Source organism: Lolium perenne, chromosome 4, assembly GCF_019359855.2.
Source record: "Lolium perenne isolate Kyuss_39 chromosome 4, Kyuss_2.0, whole genome shotgun sequence".
Lineage (NCBI taxonomy): Eukaryota > Viridiplantae > Streptophyta > Magnoliopsida > Poales > Poaceae > Lolium > Lolium perenne.
Window position 1 is genome coordinate 349392195 of NC_067247.2, and position 22945 is coordinate 349415139.

Consider the following 22945-nt stretch of genomic DNA (forward strand, 5'->3'; position numbering starts at 1 on the left):
AATGAATAACAGCAAATTATGATATAAAATAGTGATGCAAATTGGACGTATCAACTCCCCCCAAGCTTAGACTTCGCTTGTCCCCAAGCGAAACTGAACTCGGTAAACAGGACCACATGTTTATGGAGTGAAGAGTCGATAAATCAAATACGGACAAGAAGCATCATATTCATTCACACAAGACATTCTAGTAAACAACTTCCTCATATAATTCAACTTGGAACAAGTATAAGGTAATCACAAATAAAGGTGCATAAGAAATCATAGTTGGTGGTGGCAAACTTCGTTCTTGGTCAGAGAACAATTAACAGGTTATATTTATCTATCGAGCAGCGTTCTCATGTTAAAGTTTATATGGCACAACTTGCATACTCAATCATAATAGTTTCCTCATGATCATTGATAACTTGCAAAGCTATATTCATTCAGATAAAACTTGTACTAAACAAGGAAGAGTAAAAGACATGACGAAGCAAATCACAATATAATGGTTTGATCACAACAACTCAAATTCTTGCTTAAGATGGAGGGAGATAGGTTTACCGACTCAACATAAAGTAAAAGACAGGCCCTTCTCAGAGGGAAGCAGGGATTAAATCATGTGCTAGAGCTTTTTCATTTTTGAAATCATATAAGGAGAATAAAAGTACAGTTTTGAGAGGTGTTTGTTATTGTCAACGAATGGTAGCGGGTTCTCTAACCCCCTTGCCAGAAAAACTCTCGAAGAGCGGCTCCCATGAAGTTTTATCTTTGGTTGGCACTCCTTCCATCCTTTGCTTACACAAGCCATGGCTAACCGAATCCTCGGGTGCCTGCCAACAATCTCATACCATGAAGGAGTGCCTTTTTATTTTAGTTTTATTTGGTTAACACTCCTCCCCACCTTTGCTTTCTCAAGCCATGGCTAACCGAATCCTCGGGTGCCTTCCAACAATCACATACCATGGAGGAGTGTCTATTTGTAAAATTATGAAAGTCAATTAGTTTAGGACTGGGAATCCCATTGCCAGCTCTTTTTGCAAAGTTATTGGATAAGTGGATGAAGCCACTAGTCCATTGGTGAAAGTTGCCTAACAAGATTGAAATATAAAACACCACATACTTCCTCATGAGCTATAAAACATTGACACAAATAAGAGATAGTAAATTTTGAATTGTTTAAAGGTAGCACATGAAGTATTTACTTGGAATGGCAGGAAATACCATGTAGTAGGTAGTTATGGTGGACAGAAATGGCATAGGTTTGGGCTAAAGTATGGATGCACGAGAAGCATTTCCTCTCAGTACAGGTCTTTGGCTAGCAAGGTGATACGTCTCCAACATATCCATAATTTCTGATGTTCCATGCTTGTTTTATGACAATACTTACATGTTTTGCTTGCACTTTATAATGTTTTTATGCATTTTCCGGAACTAACCTATTAACAAGATGCCACAGTGCCAGTTCCTGTTTTCTGTTGTTTTTGGTTCCAGAAAGGCTGTTCGGGCAATATTCTCGGAATTGGACGAAATCAACGCCAAACATCCTATTTTTCCTGGAAGCATCCAGAACACCGAAAGAGAGTCGGAGGAGAGCCAGGGGGCCACCACACATGTGGGCTGCGTGGGCTACACCCTGGCCGCGCCGGCCTGGTGTGGGGCCACCCTGTCGCCCCTCCTGCGCCGCCTCTTCGCCTATTTAAGCCCTTTCGACCTAAAAACGCAGTACGAATTGACGAAACTCCAGAAAGACTCCAGGGGCGCCGCCACCATCGCGAAACTCCAATTCGGGGGACAGAAGTCTCTGTTCCGGCACCCTGCCGGGACGGGGAAGTGCCCCCGGAAGCCATCTCCATCAACGCCATCGCCTCCATCATGCTCCGTGAGTAGTTCCCCCATGGACTACGGGTTCTAGCTGTAGCTAGTTGGTACTCTCTCTCCCATGTACTTCAATACAATGATCTCATGAGCTGCCTTACATGATTGAGATTCATCTGATGTAATCGGTGTTGTGTTTGTTGGGATCCGATGGATGATACATTATGATTAGTCTATCTATAAAGTTTGTGAAGTTATTGTTGCTGCAATCTTGTTGTGTTTAATGCTTGTCACTAGGGCTCGAGTGGCATGATCTTAGATTTAAGCTTTATACTTATTGCTTAGATTGTGTCTACAAGTTGTATGCACATGTCTATGTCCGGAACCAAAGGCCCCAAAGTGACAGAAATTGGGACAACTGGAGGGGAAGGCTTAGGTATGAGGATCACATGTTTTCACGGAGTGTTAATGCTTTGCTCCGGTGCTCTATTAAAAGGAGTACCTTAATTTCCAGTAGATTCGCTAGAGGCCCGGCTGCCACCGGCTGGTAGGACAAAAGATGTTGTGCAAGTTTCTCATTGCGAGCACGTACGACTAAATATGGAAAACATGCCTACATAATTAATAATCTTGATGTTCTGTCTTAATGCTATTTCAATCCTATCAATTGCCCAACTGTAATTTGTTCACCCAACACTTGTTATTGGAGAGTTACCACTAGTGTAGATAGCTGGGAACTCCGGTCCATCTCTCATCATCATATACTTGTTCTCTATGTCATTGGAAGTAGTATCAACTATCTTCTCGTGCCATTACCTCTGTGTTACTATTACTGCTACTGTGTTGCTGTTACTACTGCTCTCATATTACTGCTGCTTTCACATCACCCCTGTTACTAGTGCTTTTCCAGGTGCAGCTGAATTGACAACTCAGTTGTTAAGGCTTATAAGTATTCTTTACCTCCCCTTGTGTCGAATCAATAAATTTGGGTTTTACTTCCCTCGAAGACTGTTGCGATCCCCTATACTTGTGGTTTATCAAGACTATTTTCTGGCGCCGTTGCCGGGGAGGCATAGCTCTATTCATAAGTTCACCTGGGGAGTACACTCTACATCTCTCTCTGTTTTATTTTATTTTGTTTTGCTTAGTTTACTTTTCTCTAGTTTATTTGTGCTTAGTTTATTTCTGTCTAGTATTATTTTTCTTAGTTCACTTTTGTCTAGTTTCTTTTTGTCTTGTTTTATTTTCCTCATATACCCAAAAATCCATAAAAATTTGAAAAACCTAAAAATTAAAAACTTCTATTATGGGAGAACCTACAACCTATTTGGAGCTTATTGGATTATATATGAATTCTAGAGAATCAAGAACGGGTAAAGTTATGAGTGCTGTGATAGAAAAACTGGATACAATTGCTAAAATCTTGCTTAAACGCCATGATATAAACTGTTGCTCTAAACAGGATACTAAACATCTTAAATTTCAATGTGGCTTTAGTGAGGAAATTTTAATTAAGAACTATAATTGCAATAGCTATATTCATTTTGGGTTCGAAGAAGTAGAACAATTTGTTTTGTTTATGGGAGCTTCTGAGATCGAATCCTTCATTGCTAAAAATTATGAAACTTGTGTTGTTTGTAAAGACCTTAAAGATTATGTCTCTTCTATCCTTAATTTTTGCATAGAAAGCTACAGTGATAATCATTATATCATTGATTATAAAGAGATACTCATTAATCACAAGAATGCACTCACAATTTGCAGGAACCAGTGGAAAAAGAAATTGATGAACCTGGAAGCTCATTGGATGAAAAAGAGGAGGAAATTGATGAACCTGAAAGCTCATTGGATGAAAAAGAAGAGGAGAGTGATGAACAAAAGGAGGAAGAATGGATTAGCTACCCATGCCAACCTTCTAATGAGAGTAACTCTTTATCTCTTACACTATCTAATTGTCCTCCATGCTTACCAAAGGAGGTTGAATGTTATGTTCCTGTGGATTCTCTTGAAATATTACCTATGAGTAAAACTTGTGAGAATAATTATGCTACTATTATCTATGATAATCCATGCTACTTTGATAAATCTTATGATAATGCTTTGTTTGTTCCTGATGTCGAAATGCATGGTACTAAAGAATTTTGCTTAGCAAATGTTTATGATAAATCTCTAGATGATGGTCCTATGTTACTTGATAATATTAATTTCACTACTAATGAAAATGGGATTGTAGAAGTCTTGACTTTATGTATGAGTCCCATATCTCTTGAGAATGATCAAGCATCCTGTTATATTATTGATAAAAGTGTGTTTGAAAGTTTTAATCCCACTATGTTTGAGCTTGATAAAAATTATATGTTTGTGGATCATGAAAAGCATGCTGTATGTGATAGTTATGTTGTTGAGTTTGTTCATGAAACTACTGAAAATTATTATGAGAGAGGAAAATATGGTTGTAGAAATTTGCATGGCACTAAAACACCTCTCTATATGCTTAAAATTTTGAAGTTACGCTTGTTTCATCTTCCTATGCTTGTCACTTTATTCTTCATGAATTTATTTGTGTACAAGATTCCTATGTATAGGAAGTGGGTTAGACTTAAATGTGTTTTGAATTTGCTTTTTGATGCTCTCTTTTGCTTCAACACTTATTTCTTGCGAGTGCATCATTAAAACTGCTGAGCCCATCTTAATGGCTATAAAGAAAGCACTTCTTGGGAGATAACCCATGTGTTTATTTTGCTACTGTTTTGTTGTGTTTTGGAAGTTGTTACTACTGTAGCAACCTCTCCTTATCTTTATTTTATTGCAATGTTGTGCCAAGTGAAGCCTCTAATCGAAGGTTGATACTAGATTTGGATTTCTGCGCAGAAACAGATTTCTATCTGTCACGAATCTGGGCTGTTTTCTCTGTAGGCAACTCAGAAAAAACTGCCAATTTACGTGCGTGTTCCTCAGATATGTACGCAACTTTCATTAGTTTTGAGTTTTCTGATTTGAGCAACGGAAGTACCTCTTTAAAATTCGTCTTTACTGGCTGTTCTGTTTTGGCAGATTCTGTCTCTGTTTTTTGCATTGTCTCTTGTGGACTTTAAGCGAGGTTTTCTAGACGTGGAGAGCTGTAGCTAATGTTTTATTGAGTTCTTGCAATGTGTCACTACAGGACCAAGGTGGATTCAAGTTTTTTGAGTACTAACCCCTCTAATGAAGTTTATGAGAAGTTTGGTGTGAAGGAAGTTTTCAAGGGTCAAGAGAGGAGGATGATATATGATCAAGAAGAGTGAAAAGTCAAAGCTTGGGGATGCCCCCGTGGTTCATCCCTGCATATTTCAAGAAGACTCAAGCGTCTAAGCTTGGGGATGCCCAAGGCATCCCCTTCTTCATCAACTTATCAGGTTTCTTCTATTGAAACTATATTTTTATTCGGTCACATCTTATGTGCTTTACTTGGAGCGTCTGTGTGCTTTTATTTTGTTTGTGTTTGAATAAATTCGGATCCTAGCAATCCTTGTTTGGGAGAGAGACACACTCCGCTTTTTCATATGAACACTTGTTCTTCGTTTTACTTTTAATGTTCAATGATAAAAGTTGGAAGCTACAATACTTATGGTTATTTGGTTGGAAACAGAAAATGCCTCATATTGTCTTGGATAATTTGACACTTGGCAATTGTTTTGAGATCTCAAGTAGATCATGATTAAGTTTTTTCATGTAGTTTAAACCTATTAGTGGAGAACTACTGTAGAGCTTGTTAAAATTGGTTTGCATGATTGGTCTCTCTTAAGATCTAGATATTTTCTGGTAAAAGTGTTTGAGCAACAAGGAAGACAGTGTAGAGTATTATAATGCTTGCAATATGTTCTGATGTAAGTTTTGCTGTACCGGTTCATACTTGTGTTTGCTTCAAATAGCCTTGCTAGCCTAAGCCTTGTATCGAGAGGGAATACTTCTCATGCATCCAAAATCTTTGAGCCAACCACTATGCCATTTGTGTCCACCATACCTGCCTACTACATGGTATTTCTCCGCCACTCCAAAGTAAATTGCTTGAGTGCTACCTTTAAACAATTCAAAAATTATTACCTCTGATTTGTGTCAATGTTTTATAGCTCATGAGGAAGTATGTGGTGTTTATCTTTCAATCTTGTTGGGCAACTTTCACCAATGGACTAGTGGCTTCATCCGCTTATCCAATAATTTTGCAAAAAGAGCTGGCAATGGGATTCCCAGTCCGAAATTAATTAACGAAAATAGACACTCCTCCATGGTATGTGATTGTTGGACGGCACCCGAAGGATTCGGTTAGCCATGGCTTGTGTAAGCAAAGGTGGGGAGGAGTGTCATCATAATAAAACTAAAATAAAAGGGCACTCCTTCATGGTATGAGATTGTTGGCAGGCACCCGAGGATTCGGTTAGCCATGGTTTGTGAAAGAAAGGTTGGAAGGAGTGCCACCCAAAAATAAAATAAAATGGGAGCCGCTCTTTGAAGGTTTGTCTGGCGAGGGGGTTAGAGTGCCCACTACCATTCGTTGACAACAACAAACACCTCTCAAAACTTTACTTTTATGCTCTCTTTATGTTTTCAAAACCAAAGCTCTAGCACAAATATAGCAATCGATGCTTCCCTCTGCGAAGGGCCTTTCTGTTACTTTATGTTGAGTCAGTTTACCTACTTCCTTCCATCTTAGAGGCAAACACTTGTGTCAACTGTGCATTGATTCTTATATACTTGCTTATTTGCATTCATCATATTACTTTATGTTGACAATTATCCATGAGATATGCATGTTGAAAGTCGAAAGCAACTGCTGAAACTTATATCTTCCTCTGTGTTGCTTCGATGCCTTTACTTTGAATTTATTGCTTTATGAGTTAACTCTTATGCAGGACTTTTGATGCTTGTCTTGAAAGTATATTCATGAAAAGTTTTGCTATATGTTATCTATTTGGTTAGCAACTATAGATCATTGCCTTGGGTCACTTCATTCATCTCATATGCTTTATAATAGTATGATCAAGGTTATGTAAGTAGCATGTCACTACAGAAATTATTCTTTTTATCGTTTACCTACTCGGGGACGAGTAGGAACTAAGCTTGGGGATGCTGATACGTCTCCAACGTATCCATAATTTCTGATGTTCCATGCTTGTTTTATGACAATACTTACATGTTTTGCTTGCACTTTATAATGTTTTTATGCGTTTTCCGGAACTAACCTATTAACAAGATGCCACAGTGTCAGTTCGTGTTTTCTGTTGTTTTTGGTTCCAGAAAGGCTGTTCGGGCAATATTCTCGGAATTGGACGAAATCAACGCCAAACATCCTATTTTTCCCGGAAGCATCCAGAACACAGAAGGAGAGTCGGAGGAGAGCCAGGGGGCCACCACACATGTGGGCCGCGCGGGCTACACCCTGGCCGCGCCGGCCTGGTGTGGGGCCACCCTGTCGCCCCTCCTGCGCCGCCTCTTCGCCTATTTAAGCCCTTTCGACCTAAAAACGCAGTACGAATTGACGAAACTCTAGAAAGACTCCAGGGGCGCCGCCACCATCGCGAAACTCCAATTCGGGGGACAGAAATCTCTGTTCCGGCACCCTGCCGGGACGGGGAAGTGCCCCCAGAAGCCATCTCCATCAACGCCATCGCCTCCATCATGCTCCGTGAGTAGTTCCCCCATGGACTACGGGTTCTAGCTGTAGCTAGTTGGTACTCTCTCTCCCATGTACTTCAATACAATGATCTCATGAGCTGCCTTACATGATTGAGATTCATCTGATGTAATCGGTGTTGTGTTTGTTGGGATCTGATGGTTGATACATTATGATTAGTCTATCTATAAAGTTTGTGAAGTTATTGTTGCTGCAATCTTGTTGTGTTTAATGCTTGTCACTAGGGCCCGAGTGGCATGATCTTAGATTTAAGCTTTATACTTATTGCTTAGATTGTATCTACAAGTTGTATGCACATGTCTATGTCCGGAACCAAAGGCCCCAAAGTGACAGAAATTGGGACAACCGGAGGGGAAGGCTTAGGTATGAGGATCACATGTTTTCGCGGAGTGTTAATGCTTTGCTCCGGTGCTCTATTAAAAGGAGTACCTTAATTTCCAGTAGATTCCCTAGAGGCCCGGCTGCCACCGGCTGGTAGGACAAAAGATGTTGTGCAAGTTTCTCATTGCGAGCACGTACGACTAAATATGGAAAACATGCCTACATAATTAATAATCTTGATGTTCTGTCTTAATGCTATTTCAATCCTATCAATTGCCCAACTGTAATTTGTTCACCCAACACTTGTTATTGGAGAGTTACCACTAGTGTAGATAGCTGGGAACCCCGGTCCATCTCTCATCATCATATACTTGTTCTCTATGTCATTAGAAGTAGTATCAACTATCTTCTCGTGCCATTACCTCTGTGTTACTATTACTGCTAGTGTGTTGCTGTTACTACTGCTCTCATATTACTGCTGCTTTCACATCACCCCTGTTACTAGTGCTTTTTCAGGTGCAGCTGAATTGACAACTCAGTTGTTAAGGCTTATAAGTATTCTTTACCTCCCCTTGTGTCGAATCAATAAATTTGGGTTTTACTTCCCTCGAAGACTGATGCGATCCCCTATACTTGTGGGCTATCACAAGGTTAATTAGCAAGCATAAGAGTTGAGGGAAGCAAACAAATATACATGTGATAGAAACAATCATGCATCTTCCTTGTAAGCACAAATAATTTTAACTTCAGAATAATAAGCTATGAGCTAACAAGAAAGGAAGACAATGAAACAACTACATGTATTTCTCTTTTCTACTTAAATCTCAAAGTGTTGTTGCTATTGACCAATGCTAAGTTTGCCAAAACCAAATAGATTTACTCAACGCTCCCAAAGTGATACCAATACTAATAACAAGATCAATCATATAGTAGAGATTGCAAACTAAAATAAGGTGTGCAATGTGTAAATGATAAGACTTCTCATTAATATTCCATAACGATAACTCACACCAAGGGATACATAGACAACCAACTAAAGGAGAGATACTTCCACACTGCAACCCATCTTATATGATAACTTCCCTACTCATGATATGACACTACTTGATAGTAAAAAGTAAAAGATAGTGATGATGTGATACCGCGGCACTCCCCCAAGCTTGGAACAAACCAAGGGGATGCCAATACCGATGATGAATTAATCCTTTGGCGGTGGTGGTGATGAATTCTTGACAAGCTTCTCAACAAGCTCATGAAGCTCATCAATCTTGTACATGAGGTTGCGGATCATCTCCGAATTGTGCTCGACGCAGTTAAGAAGTATGTCCGACGGCGAATCCCAACTCTTAGAGTTATTTCCCCACTCTTCAGCTTCAGGCTTCATCTTTCCTGCAGTGTTAGAACGATCTATATCCCAATTGCTAGGCAATGCTGCTTTGGGAGTCCTTTCAGTTTGACTATTGTAAATTAGATTGCGGAAGGGGTTGTAGGTGCCCGGAGAAGATGTCTTTGGAGCTAGGTAGTGACGTGGAACCTTTCCTCCGGTGCGAATTCTTGCGCTCCTCTTGGCACTAAGAGGGTTCTCCACCTCCCTGATGCTTGCGATGGTAGCACGCGGGTGCTCACGCGAGTCTTCCTCCACTTCTTCTTCATCTTCTTCCTTGACGCTCTCGTCCACCTCTTTCCACTTGCGATCTTGAATATCTTCATCCGAAAGCCCCTTGCCCTTGTTGTCGGAGACCATGGTGCTTCTAGATTGAAAACAGATCCTGGCAGAAACAGCTCGAAACAAAACACGTCGAGAAAACGATATACGGACCACCAGGGGTCCGGGGGATTATATAGAATAAATTTTTACGGCAAATGGAAGGTACCAGGTCGAACCAGAGTCGAAGAGGGGCGACGAGGCGGCCTCCTCATAGGGCGGCGCGGCCTGGATGGGGCCCGCGCCGGCCTATGGGGGCGCCTCCTCATGCGTCTCCTCCACTCCGTTTCGATCTCGTAATTTTTCATATTTTCCAAAAACAGCAAAAACATTGTTCGGAAAGTAAAACGCGAACTTTTTATTACCAGTACTGTTACCTATTCAAAGTCGAATTCTGCCGGACTGTCAATTTGACCTTTGATGAAAGCTTCCGGAGTTACCACTCGAATAACAACAACATCTTCATTATAAGAATCACCTGAGAGATAATGCTTGAGTCTTTGTCCATTCACCACTTGTGTGGCATTGCCTTGGAGAGAGCTAATTTTAATTGCTCCTGATCGATACACCTCTTCAATAACATATTGTCCATTTTGAGAGTAATTTCCCTGCAAAGAATCTGAGACGGGACCGATACAATAGGACTTTATCCCCAATATTAAATTCTCTTTTGATAATTCTTCTATCATGCCATTTCTTAACTTTCTCTTTAAAGAGTTTAGCATTCTCATAAGCTTCGCTTCTCCATTCATCTAGAGAAATCAATTGTAGCAATCTCTTATTACCGGCAAGTTTAGGATCTTTATTTAGTTCTCTTACCGCCCAATAAGCTTTGTGCTCTAGTTCTAAAGGTAAATGACAAGCTTTCCCATAAACCATCTTATACGGTGACATACCCATGGGATTTTTATAAGAAGTTCTATAAGCCCACAATGCTTCCTTCAATTTACTAGCCCAATTCTTTCTAGATTTATTAACAGTCTTTTGCAAGATAGATTTAATCTCTCTATTTGATAGTTCTACCTGCCCACTAGTTTGAGGATGATAAGCGGAAGCAATCCTATGATTAATACCATATTTAGCAAGAGTTTTTCTAAAACCACCATGAATAAAATTAGAACCTCCATCAGTCATAAGATATCTAGGAACTCCAAATCTAGGAAAAATAATATCTAAAAGCATTCTTAAAGAAGTCTCACCATCAGCACTTTTTATGGGTATAGCTTCCACCCATTTAGTAACATAATCAACATCAACAAGTATATGAGTGTTACCTTCTGAAGTAGGGAAAGGTCCCATGAAGTCAAATCCCCAACAATCGAATGGTTCAATAACAAGAGTATAATTCATAGGCATTTCATTGCGTCTGGAGATATTACCAACCCTTTGACATTCATCACAAGATAAAATAAACTTCCTTGCATCTTTGAAGAGAGTTGGCCAATAAAAACCTGATTGTAGAACTTTTTGCGCGGTTCTATCTCCGGCGTGATGTCCTCCATAAGCACTACCATGACATTTACTCAATATCTCTTATTGTTCATATTCGGGAACACATCTTCGCAGAATACCTTCAACTCCTTCTTTATATAAGTGTGGGTCATCCCAAAAATAATGCCTCAAATCATAAAAGAATTTCCTCCTTTGCTGGGCTCAAAAGGTTGGAGGTGAGTACTTGGAAACAATAAAGTTAGCATAATCAGCATACCAAGGGCTATCTCGCGAGCTCACCTTTATTACAACCAATTGTTCATTTGGAAAACTATCATTAACAGGAACAGGATCATAAGCAATATTTTCCAATCTAGATAAATTATCAGCAACAGGATTATCAGCACCTTTCCTATCCATAATATGCAAATCAAATTCTTGCAACAGAAGCACCCATCTAATAAGCCTTGGCTTAGCATCTTTCTTTTGCATTAGGTATCTAATTGCAACATGATCAGTATGAATTGTAACTTTTGAATCAACAATATAGGATCTAAACTTGTCCAAGCAAAGACTACCGCTAACAATTCTTTTTCAGTTGTAGCATAATTTCTTTGAGCAGCATCAAGAGTTTTACTAGCATAATGAATAACATTCAATTTTTTATCTACTCGCTGTCCAAGAACATCACCTACAGCAAAATCACTAGCATCACACATAATTTCAAAAGGTAAGTTCCAATTAGGAGGTTCAAATATAGGAGCAGTTGTTAAGGTTTTCTTTAGAGTTTCAAAAGCCTCCTTACAATCATCATCAAAAACAAAAGGTACATCTTTTTGAAGAAGATTAGTAAGAGGTTTTGAAATCTTGGAGAAGTCTTTAATAAATCTCCTATAAAATCCAAAGATGACCGAGAACACTACGAATACCTTTAACATCCCTAGGATAGGGCATCTTCTCAATTGCTTCAACTTTAGCTCTATCAACTTCAATACCTCTCTCAGAAATTTTATGTCCCAATACAATTCCTTCATTAACCATAAAGTGGCATTTCTCCCAATTAAGAACAAGGTTAGTTTCTTCACATCTCTGCAAAACTTTATCAAGGTTCCGCAAGCAATTATCAAAAGAATTTCCATAGACAGAGAAATCATCCATGAATACCTCTACAATACTCTCGCAAAAACCATGAAAAATAGCAGACATGCATCTTTGAAAAGTAGCAGGAGCATTACATAAACCAAAAGGCATACGTCTATAAGCATAAGTTCCATAGGGACAGGTGAAAGTGGTTTTCTCTTGATCCTTAGTTTTAACAGCAATTTGTGAAAACCCAGAATAACCATCAAGAAAGCAAAAATGAGGATTCTTAGACAACCTTTCTAACATTTGATCAATAAAAGGTAAAGGGTAATGATCTTTCTTAGTAACCTTATTAACTTTTCGATAATCAATGCACATTCTATACCCTACAACTACTCTTTGAGGTATGAGCTCATCATTATCATTAGGCACAACAGTCATTCCTCCTTTCTTAGGAACACAATGTACAGGACTAACCCATCTACTATCAGCAATAGGATATATAATACCAGCTTCAAGAAGTTTCAATACCTCATTCCTTACCACATCCTTCATGTTAGGAATTAGACGACGTTGATGTTCAACAACAGGCTTTGCATCGTCTTCCATATTAATGGCATGTTGGCAAATAGAGGGAGAAATCCCCTTCAAGTCATCAAGAGTGTAGCCAATAGCTCCTCGGTGTTTCTTCAATATTTCCAATAACCTTTCTTCTTCAATCTCTGAAAGCTTAGAACTAATAATAACAGGATATATTTTCTTATCATCAATATGAGCATATTTAAGATCATCAGGCAATGGCTTTAAATCAAAAACAGGATCTTCTTTTGGTGGCAATGTTATACCTAGATCTTCTACCGGTAAATCATGTTTAAGTATATAGGTTGACGAAGGAAAATTTCATCAAGCTCATTTCTTTCTTCCCTAAAAACTTCACTCTCACTATTCTCCAAATGTTGCTGCAAAGGATTATTAGGAGCAAGAGCAATAGATGCACACTGTTCAACTCTAAAATCATTATTAGGTGAATCAGCCTTATAAGGAGTTTTGGCAAATTTGGAGAAATTAAACTCATAAGATTCACCAGCAAATTTAGTCAAAATTTTCTCTTTCTTGCAGTCTATAACAGCTCCACAAGTATTTAGAAAAGGTCTACCAAAAATGATAGGACAATACTTACTAGCAGCAGAACCAAGTACCAAAAAGTCAGCAGGATATTTAATCTTACCACATAGAACTTCCACATCTCGAACAATACCAATTGGAGAGATAGTTTCTCTATTAGCCAGCCGAATAACCACATCAATATCTTCAAGTTCACAAGAACCAATTTCGTGCATAATCTCCGTGTAAAGCTCATAAGGAATAGCACTAATACTTGCACCAATATCGCTTAAACCATAATAGCAATGATCACCAATTCTAACAGAGAGCATAGGAACACTAGCTTTCCTAGACTTATTAGGATGTGAAAAAATATTAGAAGCATCTTCACAAAAAATAATATGACCATCTTCCACATTTTCAGTCACAAGATCTTTAACTATTGCAATAGCGGGCTCAACTTTTATTTGTTCTTCAGGTTCTATAGGTTTCTTTTCACTTTTATTAACCGCACTATTTATAACAGAGTACTCCTTCATTTTAGCATGAAAAGGAGTTTTTTCAATATAAGCTTCAGGAATAACATGATCCACAGTTTCAATTACAACACATTTATTTATAGATGAATCAATTTTATCTTTATACGGTTCATGAAACTTATCAAAATTCTTCTTAGGCAATTCATAATGAGAGGCAAAAGCTTTATAAAGATTTGCAGCAACTTGAGAATCAAGACCATAAGTAGCACTCATATTATGAAATTTATCAGTATCCATAAAAGCTTCAATGCATTTATAATCATAATTTATACCTGATTCTCTATCCTTGTCGTTCTCCCATCCTTCAGTATTCTCCTGGATCCGATTAAGAAGGTCCCTTTTAAACTCTTCTTTGTTGCGTGTAAATGATCCAGAACAAGAAGTATCCAGCAAGGTCTTGTCTTGAAAAGAAAGTCTTGCATAGAAATTATCAATAATAATATTACCAGGAAGCTCATGAATGGGGCATTTGAGCATTAAAGACTTCAATCTCCCCCAAGCTTGGGCAATACTCTCTCCATCATGAGGCCAAAAATTATATATGCGGTTCCGGTCTTTGTGAATTTCACTCGGAGGATAGAACTTAGAATAAAATCGGGGCACAATATCATTCCATTCAAGAGAATCCCCATCATCCAGTAATTTATACCAATGCGCCGCTTTACCAGACAGCGATATAGAGAATAGTTTCTTCCTCACTTCATCCATAGCAATACCTGCACACTTGAATAAACCGCATAATTCATGCAAAAACAGTAAATGATCTCCAGGATGGACAGCTCCATCCCCTGTATAACGGTTATCCACAACATGTTCAATAATTTTCATAGGTATTTTGTATGGAACATTTTCCTCACCTGGCGCCTTATCCACTACCTTTGCAGTAGTAGTAGATTTTCCAAACAAGCATTCGAGAGAAGATCTCTCCATAATGAATTACAGCAGTAGGCAGAAATAAAATCAGCACTAACAGTAAAAGTTTTCCTTACCAATCCCACTTACCAATAGCGCTTCACTCCCCTGCAACGGCGCCAGAAAATAGTCTTGATGACCCACAAGTATAGGGGGTGTATCGTAGTATTTTCGATAAGTAAGAATGTAGATCCCAACAAGGAGCAGAAGGTGTTGACAAGCAGTTTCGGTGAAGGATTCACTGTAGATGCTCACAGACAAGTATTCAGGGGGTTTTGATGTAGCAGTTGAATAAAGTACGAGTAAGTAAAATGCGAGAGTAACAATTGCAGCGAGTGGCCCAATCCTTTTTAGCACAAAGGACAAGCCGGTTTGTTTACTTATAATGACCAAACGTTCTTGAGGACACATGGGGATTTAGTCTAGTGCTTTCGCTTCATATAGTTGATTAATCTTCATTGTTTTGATAAGTGTTGTGTGGGTGAACCTATGCTAATGCACCGCCCTTCCTAGGACTAATACATACTCGTGATTATACCCCTTGCAAGCATCCGCAACTACAAGAAAGTAATTAAGATAAATCTAACCACAACCTTAAACTCTGAGATCCTGCTATCCCTCCTGCATCGATATACCAACGGGGGTTTAGGTTTCTGTCACTCCGGCAACCCCGCAATTAGCAAACGAGTACAAGATGTATTCCGCTAGGCCCATAAAGGTGAAGTATCATGTAGTCGACGTTCACATGACACCACTAGAAGAATAACACCACAACTTAAATATCATAACATTGAATATTACCCAACATAATTCACTACTAACATTTAGACTTCACCCATGTCCTCAAGAACTAAACGAACTACTCACGAGACATCATATGGAACATGATCAGAGGCGATATGATGATGAATAACAATCTGAACATAAACCTTGGTTCAATGGTTTCACTCAATAGCATTAATAACAAGTAGAGATCAATACCAGAAGAGTTTCCCCTATCAAACAATCAAGATTCAACCCTAATTGTTACAGCGGTGACGAGGTGCAGCGGTGGAGATGGCGGTGATGATGATGGAGATGATGACGATGGTGATGGAGATGATGTCCAGCTCGATGTCGGTGACGATGGCGTCGATTTCCCCCTCCGGGAGGGAATTTCCCCGGCAGATTTCAGCCTGCCGGAGAGCTCTTTTCTCTCTGGTGTTTTTCGCCCCGCAGAGGCGGCTGTGACTCTTCGCGACTATCCTCTGGAGCTTAGGTTTTCGGGGCGAAGGCGTACGCGAAGAAAAGGAGGCGAGAGGGGGCTGTGGGCCCCCTCCTCACAGGGCGGCGCGGCCAGGCCTTGGGCCGCGCCGGCCTATGAGGTGGGCCCACCTCGGGTCCCCTCGGCTACCCCTTCTGGCTCCCTTCGTCTTCTGGAAAAATAGGATTTTTCATATAACTTTCGTCAACTGTTGATCTTCCGAAATATTGCATTCCGACGGCGCTTTTTCCAGCAGAATCCTGACTCCAGTGCGCGACCCTCCAATAATCATGAAACATGCAAAATAGATGAAATAACATAAGTATTATCTCCAAATATGAAATATATCAATGAATAACAGCAAATTATGATATAAAATAGAGATGCAAATTGGACGTATCATCGTGCTGCCGGGATTCCAAGGAGGATCTACTACTTCCGCTGTCCGCTGGAACGGGGAGAAGGACGTCTTCATCAACACCGAAAGTGTGACCGAGTACGGAGGTGCTGCCCGATTGTGGCACCGTCAAGATCTTCTACGCGCTTTTGAAAGCGGCAAGTGATCATCTTCTGCAACAACGAGATCTAATCTCGTAGGCTTTGGAACTCTTCAAGGGTTAGTCTCGTTCATCCCCTCGTTGCTACCGTCTTCTAGATTGCATCTTGGCTTGGATTGCGTTCTCACGGTAGGATTTTTTTTCTATGCTACGAATCCCTTCAAAACTGAGCACGTAGGACGTTCTATGAAAGCAGTCAAGCACTGAGTAGAAATTGCAGAAGCACTCCAAAGATAAACCGAAATATAAACCAGGCAAAAATTATTGATTAAATCATCATGCTTTGCACGGAGATAATAAATGACAGTATGTGCATGTGAAATAAAAGAAAGATATTAAGCAATCACCTGAGCAAGAATATTATTCATATATTCACTGCAATCTGCTTCTCCTTAACCCAACATAGGCTTAAGTTTAAGAACTTGGATATGCAAGGACGGATCTGAATATCAACAACATCATAATCCGTAGCATAAGAATTGCTCGAGACATCTTTTAGTATTCAAACCAAACCCCATTTACAGTTCTATAATTGACATATCTCGTATAAGTTAAGTGGAAAAATTAGTATCTCAGATAATGTATGTTTTATGACCTATAAATCATTCTAGTTAAATTCTAAAAATTAAAGAGACAATTTACTTTATAGCGATCTTGAGGGGATACCCATGATTTTATCAGGAAAAAGGACGATTTTGGCAAACAGTGACGATTCTAGCAAAACAATGATTATTCTCGCGAAAACAACAATGATTTTGGCAATATGAATACCAAGTTGCAAATTCCTAGGGCCGGCACTGGAGCTCAGTACATAGATTTAAGTTGAATACTGCACCATAGGACTCCTGTTTAATTCAGTGAACATGCTAAGCTCTACATACGTGTTAATTAAATATAGCCACAATAAGCCAAACTCATATACAGGAAATAGTGGATTTCATACTACAAAACTGACTGACATTGGATGCTTTTTCTACGTCACGAAACATGTTTATGATGAATGAACTGATACCATGATAAATGGGATGCAATAAGAGAATGATAATCCAATCTCAAATTTATGTTTATGTGATATATTCTTCCTTGGCTTGTCAACTGCGGCACTTCTCTATTAATCGTGAAATTCAATTGAATATTCACCGAATCAATTCATATCTTACCTCACACATGAACATTCCCTCTTTATGAGACCATGCACCTTTGTTGCCATCTGTGTTCAAGTAATTACTCTTTGCAGAAAATCAATATATTTTTATCTCTATAAATAAGGTGCACTGTGCTCACAACATAAAGTCAGCACTGTTGGATCTCTCAAGAACACTGGAATATGACAAAAAGCTCAAAAATGAAATAATTACTCAAAATGGAGTAAAACTCCCCATTCACTGAAAAAAACAATACATGTACAGTCCACACATATCAGAGAATGCTTAACCCTTAGATCTAAGGGTAATAAGTAATCATGTAAATCAAGAAGGGAAAGAAGTGTAAGAATATTAATTGGAAAATACGAAAAGCATTTACCTGGGATTTACGGCGTCTCTGGATTGAAGTTGAATGGCCAATATAGGATCAGCAGTGAATGTAAGGATAATGTGTGATATCCATAATATCCCACAATCAAATCGTACCCAAATCTAGCTACAAAGACTCCTTTAATATACGCTGCTTTCCTCTCTGCCATGAATCACACCACTTTAAGAATCTTTGGTATTGAATCTAAATGACTCCACCCCGAGGGAAGTAAAGGTCACATTATGTTCCTAGACAATGTACCCATTTCAGTCATGAGCTAAACAATTAATGGCATCTATCACTTGATCATATTTCATAGTCTAAAGATGTAAATAACAAACAACCAGATTACCACTACAGATAACACATCGGTATGGATGTGCCTAAACTGGAAAACCACAAAACAGAGGTGAAGAAATGCAGCAAAACCCGATTTGGTACGGCTATGCCTAAACCAAAACATGACCTAATCTTGCATTGGTATTAACGAAGGCAGAAATAGAAGGCTTGCAATATACGTAGGAAGTGCAAAATTAAAATTCAATTCAGTTGCAGTGTAAATAGATATGTAAGACAACATTTTATCATTTGCTTGCTCTTTGTACCAAGAAACATAATAATCTAGCCCAGGGCTAGACTCCAATTCCTTGCAAGCTGTTTCAAATGTATTTCCGAGGTTGTCCGGCATCAAACTTCTTGTTTCACATGATGCATACATGTAGTTCAACAACTTACTTGTGCATGCCTATCGGCCAACCGAAATACAGGCAGTAAGAAAGATATTCTGAATGTCTGAATATTGGCCACATAATTATTTTACAGGTTATGATAGCTTTGATGCATGAATCTCTTTTTTGTATCTTGATCGAGTTCGATACGGTCGAAGCATGCGCAGGAAGAACATATCAACCCTCTGAAATGGCACGTTGTGTCCATGCCTGTCATTGTGAATGGTAGGAGTGGTGAGTCGAAATCACAAAATTCAAATTAAGGCCCAACAAAGTTCCAGGATATCTGATCTATATGGAGTAGTTAGTTACCTTAAAGCAACCGCGTCCACTAATTCAATGTTAGCCTGCACAGGACATCACAACAACAATACATTCAGAATTAATCCTCAGGAGGAAGCTGCACGGAATGGGCATTCCCAGTGCTCGATTTCTTAGCCAGATTTCCTCCTTGACATCCCTGATAGCCCCCCGAATATATTTCTTTAAGCCTGCAAAAAAACAGTTGCTTCAGTAACAGTGACATGCATCATGCATGGAAGATACCTATCTCACACATTCAAAGAGCCATTCTAAAGTAACGTGGCACCAACGTATCTACACCAGAAACAGGACGCCATCACATATGTGACAGGAAAAGAGAGATGGCAAGCATGAGAGGGACCAAAATATGAAAGAAAGGGTGAAACTCACAAACCTGACCAAAAGGCTTGATTGCTATCACGAATGCCTCATCTACCATGTTAGCCAAAAAAAAAAAGGAATCAAGGCAACACCACATGAAACAAATGAGAAGGAAGGCCGCCATCAAAAGAAGGAGAAGGTTGGCAGTACACTACAAAAAGATACTCTAGAAAGTCTACATTAACTTGTTTTCATCATTTAACTTTCATTAGCATGGCATATACATACAATCAAATAACAAATGTAGAGGCATGTCAAAATGTATCGACATCGAAGAGAAGATCAAATGGATTTAGTGACACTTGATAACCCGAGGTCCAATGGCTGTAAATCAAATATAGCGTGAAAGAAAAAAATCACATCCGAAAGATGGAGGAAAAACAATGAAACCATACGTACTGCATTTTCTTGGTGCATTTCCACCACTGGCACAAACATAATAAATCTGCACAAGCCTACAGAAAAGCCAGAATTTGTTATTCAAGAAGAACACTGAAACATCATACATCATTTGATATATACTACTTCTTGAAGATAGTTTTTACATAGAATAACATAATTTATGTACATAAACTATTGGTACAATCAGAGACACCAAAATCTGCTGGTAGACAAAATGGTCTAGAAAATGCACCAACTGAAGAGAATTTTAGGTGTAAAAAGCGCAGCAGATTAAGTCTTTCTACTCAAAATCTAATATGAGTGCCTTATCTTATGTCATTCTATTTAGTAAAATAGTACGTGAGTCTGAAAAATGCAACAACAGAAATATCATATATTCATATATTCAACCTTCTGACCTTCGAATACATGGATCCTTGCAAATTAGGTAATTAGAGACAGAGAGAGAGAGAGAGAGATTACCATAGCCACAGAAAGAAAGGGGTCGATAGCAAACAGAAATATCGGACGGCCGACGGTGCCAAACCACTAACCCTACAGCGAAACAATCTTGTCTCCGATCTCCCGAACACCTCGTGCTTAGTTCTGAGTATGCTGCAAAAGTAAGTACCACTAATTCTAAATCTTCTAATTGAATAAATATCATGATAACAAATTAATGGTAAAGCTAATATTATGAAATATAGTTCTAGGAAAATGTTTCTCTGCAGCAACTTCCACAAAACGATCTTGCCATAAGTAAAAAACATTGAGTGTGAACTACAAATTTTAGGAATTGTCTACCAAATCACCAATGGATGTAAGCATCTATAAGAAAAAGAAAAGCTCGCAGCTCAACCTCTTCATATCAATATCAAATGACATTTACTGCAGATAGATTAAGGAACATTCAAATCACATATTAGGTTTGGTTCTTCCCTAAATCAACTAAAAAATCAAATGGGAAAACAAGAAAAAGCTATAGATGTGAAAGCTTTGCTGTACACAACACATATGCATGGTTGAGTGGGAGGAGGATCTCACCGGAGGTACTCTGTAATGGCAAGTTCAGTGGAGGGGTGGCCTTGGCATCAGAGGCAATAGTATCACCGTTCTGCTTGCCGGCCGGCCGAAGTGAGCCTCTCTATTCTAGATCCCACTGCAGCAGTTGTGCGACCTTGGTGATGAGGAGTGAAAAAGGGCCCTGCTCGACTTCCTCTCCCCTTTGGCTGGGGAGGAATAGAACAGGGATGGCAGCAACTCGACGTCCTCTACTCTGTTGCTCGGTGAGAGAGCAGGCCAGGCTAAATCGCCAGAGGCAGCGACGGCCGGGAAATCGATGGAGACGGGGCATGGCTCCTTCTGCTCTGGCTAAGGGAAGGGAGGGGTGGAGGAGATGGAGCCTGGCCGTCGGCCGTGCGAGCTCCCGTGGCCTAGCACCTCCGCCGTTGCGCCACCATACACCACCACGTGGAGCGGCAGGAACGAAGTTGCGCGCCGGCGCGGGCCGAGTAGTAGGAGGAGAGAGCTGGGGAAGAGGAGCCGCGGCGTGGAGGAGAGAGCAGGGGTCGAGAGCGAGAGGAAGGGCAGCCGCCATTGGTGAGGATGAGACGTGCACGGGGATTGGGGGAAAGTGGGCTAGGGTTCCCTCCGTGGATGCTGCCTTTTATACCCACACCACTGAAATACCGAAAATACCCCTGCGGGGTGGAGATCTACTGCCCGACACCAATGCACACCGACAAAGATCCCAGTCACAGTGGCTGACGTGCGGGGCCAGCAAATGTGGGGCCCACATGCAGCCAGAGGCGGGTAACAATTGGACGTTGCATGGGGTTAGCTAGCAGACTCTGACCCAGGAATCAACGGCTGAGATGCATGGGTGAAAAGATCCGACGGTTCACATGTGATGATCGCTGTGAGGCCCCCTTTGGGGGCATCAATTATACCTTTAGATAACCACCAATACCTTGGTGAGGAGAGAAAATAAGCTCAAACTAGGCTACCCTATGGAAAATACTAAAAAACCCGAAGTAGGAGACAAAAGCAAATGTATTCTAGTATTCTTTGGCCCATGCCTTGGGTCCATTAGAGGAGCACTAATGGGCTTTGGTGGGATGCCCTCTTTTCTATTGGACTTTTTTTTTGGTTGCCCTTTTTCTTTCATTCCAACGATTCCTTCTGAGACATCTTTATATCACCGATGTTTGGTCGATGATGACGTCGTGAGAGAGGGGGTGCCTTTGAGGTGATCCGGTTTTATTCCGTACAACAGTTTTAGACAAAAAAAATCATATACAATATTGAATCACTATTAATAAATTCAACACAAAATATATTTTCAGAATATATTTGTTTAGTATTGAAGATGTTGATTTTCGGCGGGCTTATCCTACACGATCAACAAACAAAGGTGGTTAGCACCGGTGCCAATTCAAAATACTACCCGATTAGTTAGCCGGTGTGACCAATTATAGTACTACACACTATACGTTCGAGCTTCATTAGGTAGCATGATGACCTAAACGCATCAGCGTGGCACTATAAATTTATACAAGTTATTATAGGGGGCTAAGGATCGGGACAAGAATTATTATACTCCCTCTGTTCCAATTATAGAGCCAATAAATTTAGTGAAAGTCAATTACATCTAATTTGATCAATGCTTTTTCTGTTCGAGTGCGTGGCGTCGGGCACTAACATGGGGGACACCGTGTTTTTGTGGACCAGTTTCAAACTCTGTTTGCTTGCAATTTAAGTGTAGACCCGCTGAGCAAACCTCGGGTGTGCTAAGATAACAAGCCGGTGATACGATCTCGCGTATCACCCTTTGTTGTCATTACTTTAGAGTATTAAAAGTCGGAGGAATCCCATCTTAGAATCGACCTCACAAGTAGGCATCCCATACCTTTGGAGGGATAGCTCTTGCTTCATATGAGAGATTACTCTTACAAGAGACCTCTAGGGGACCTTTAATAGATTCTAAGTGTTGTACAAATGACCATCAATACCTTTGGTGGAGAAGCAAAGTAGGGACACACATGTATATTTCTACCAAAAAGATTAAGAAACGCAAGTGGGAGAAAAAAGAAAACAAGGGAATTCCGTCTTGTTTGGCCCATGCCTTGGGCCAATATAGAGGAGCACTAATGAAACTTGGTGGGATGCCCACTTTCCTCTTGGGCTTCTTCTTTTTCTTGGGCTTTTTCTTTTATGCCGGCAATTCCTTCGGAGGCACCTTTACATCACTGGCGCCTTGTCGATGATAACGTCA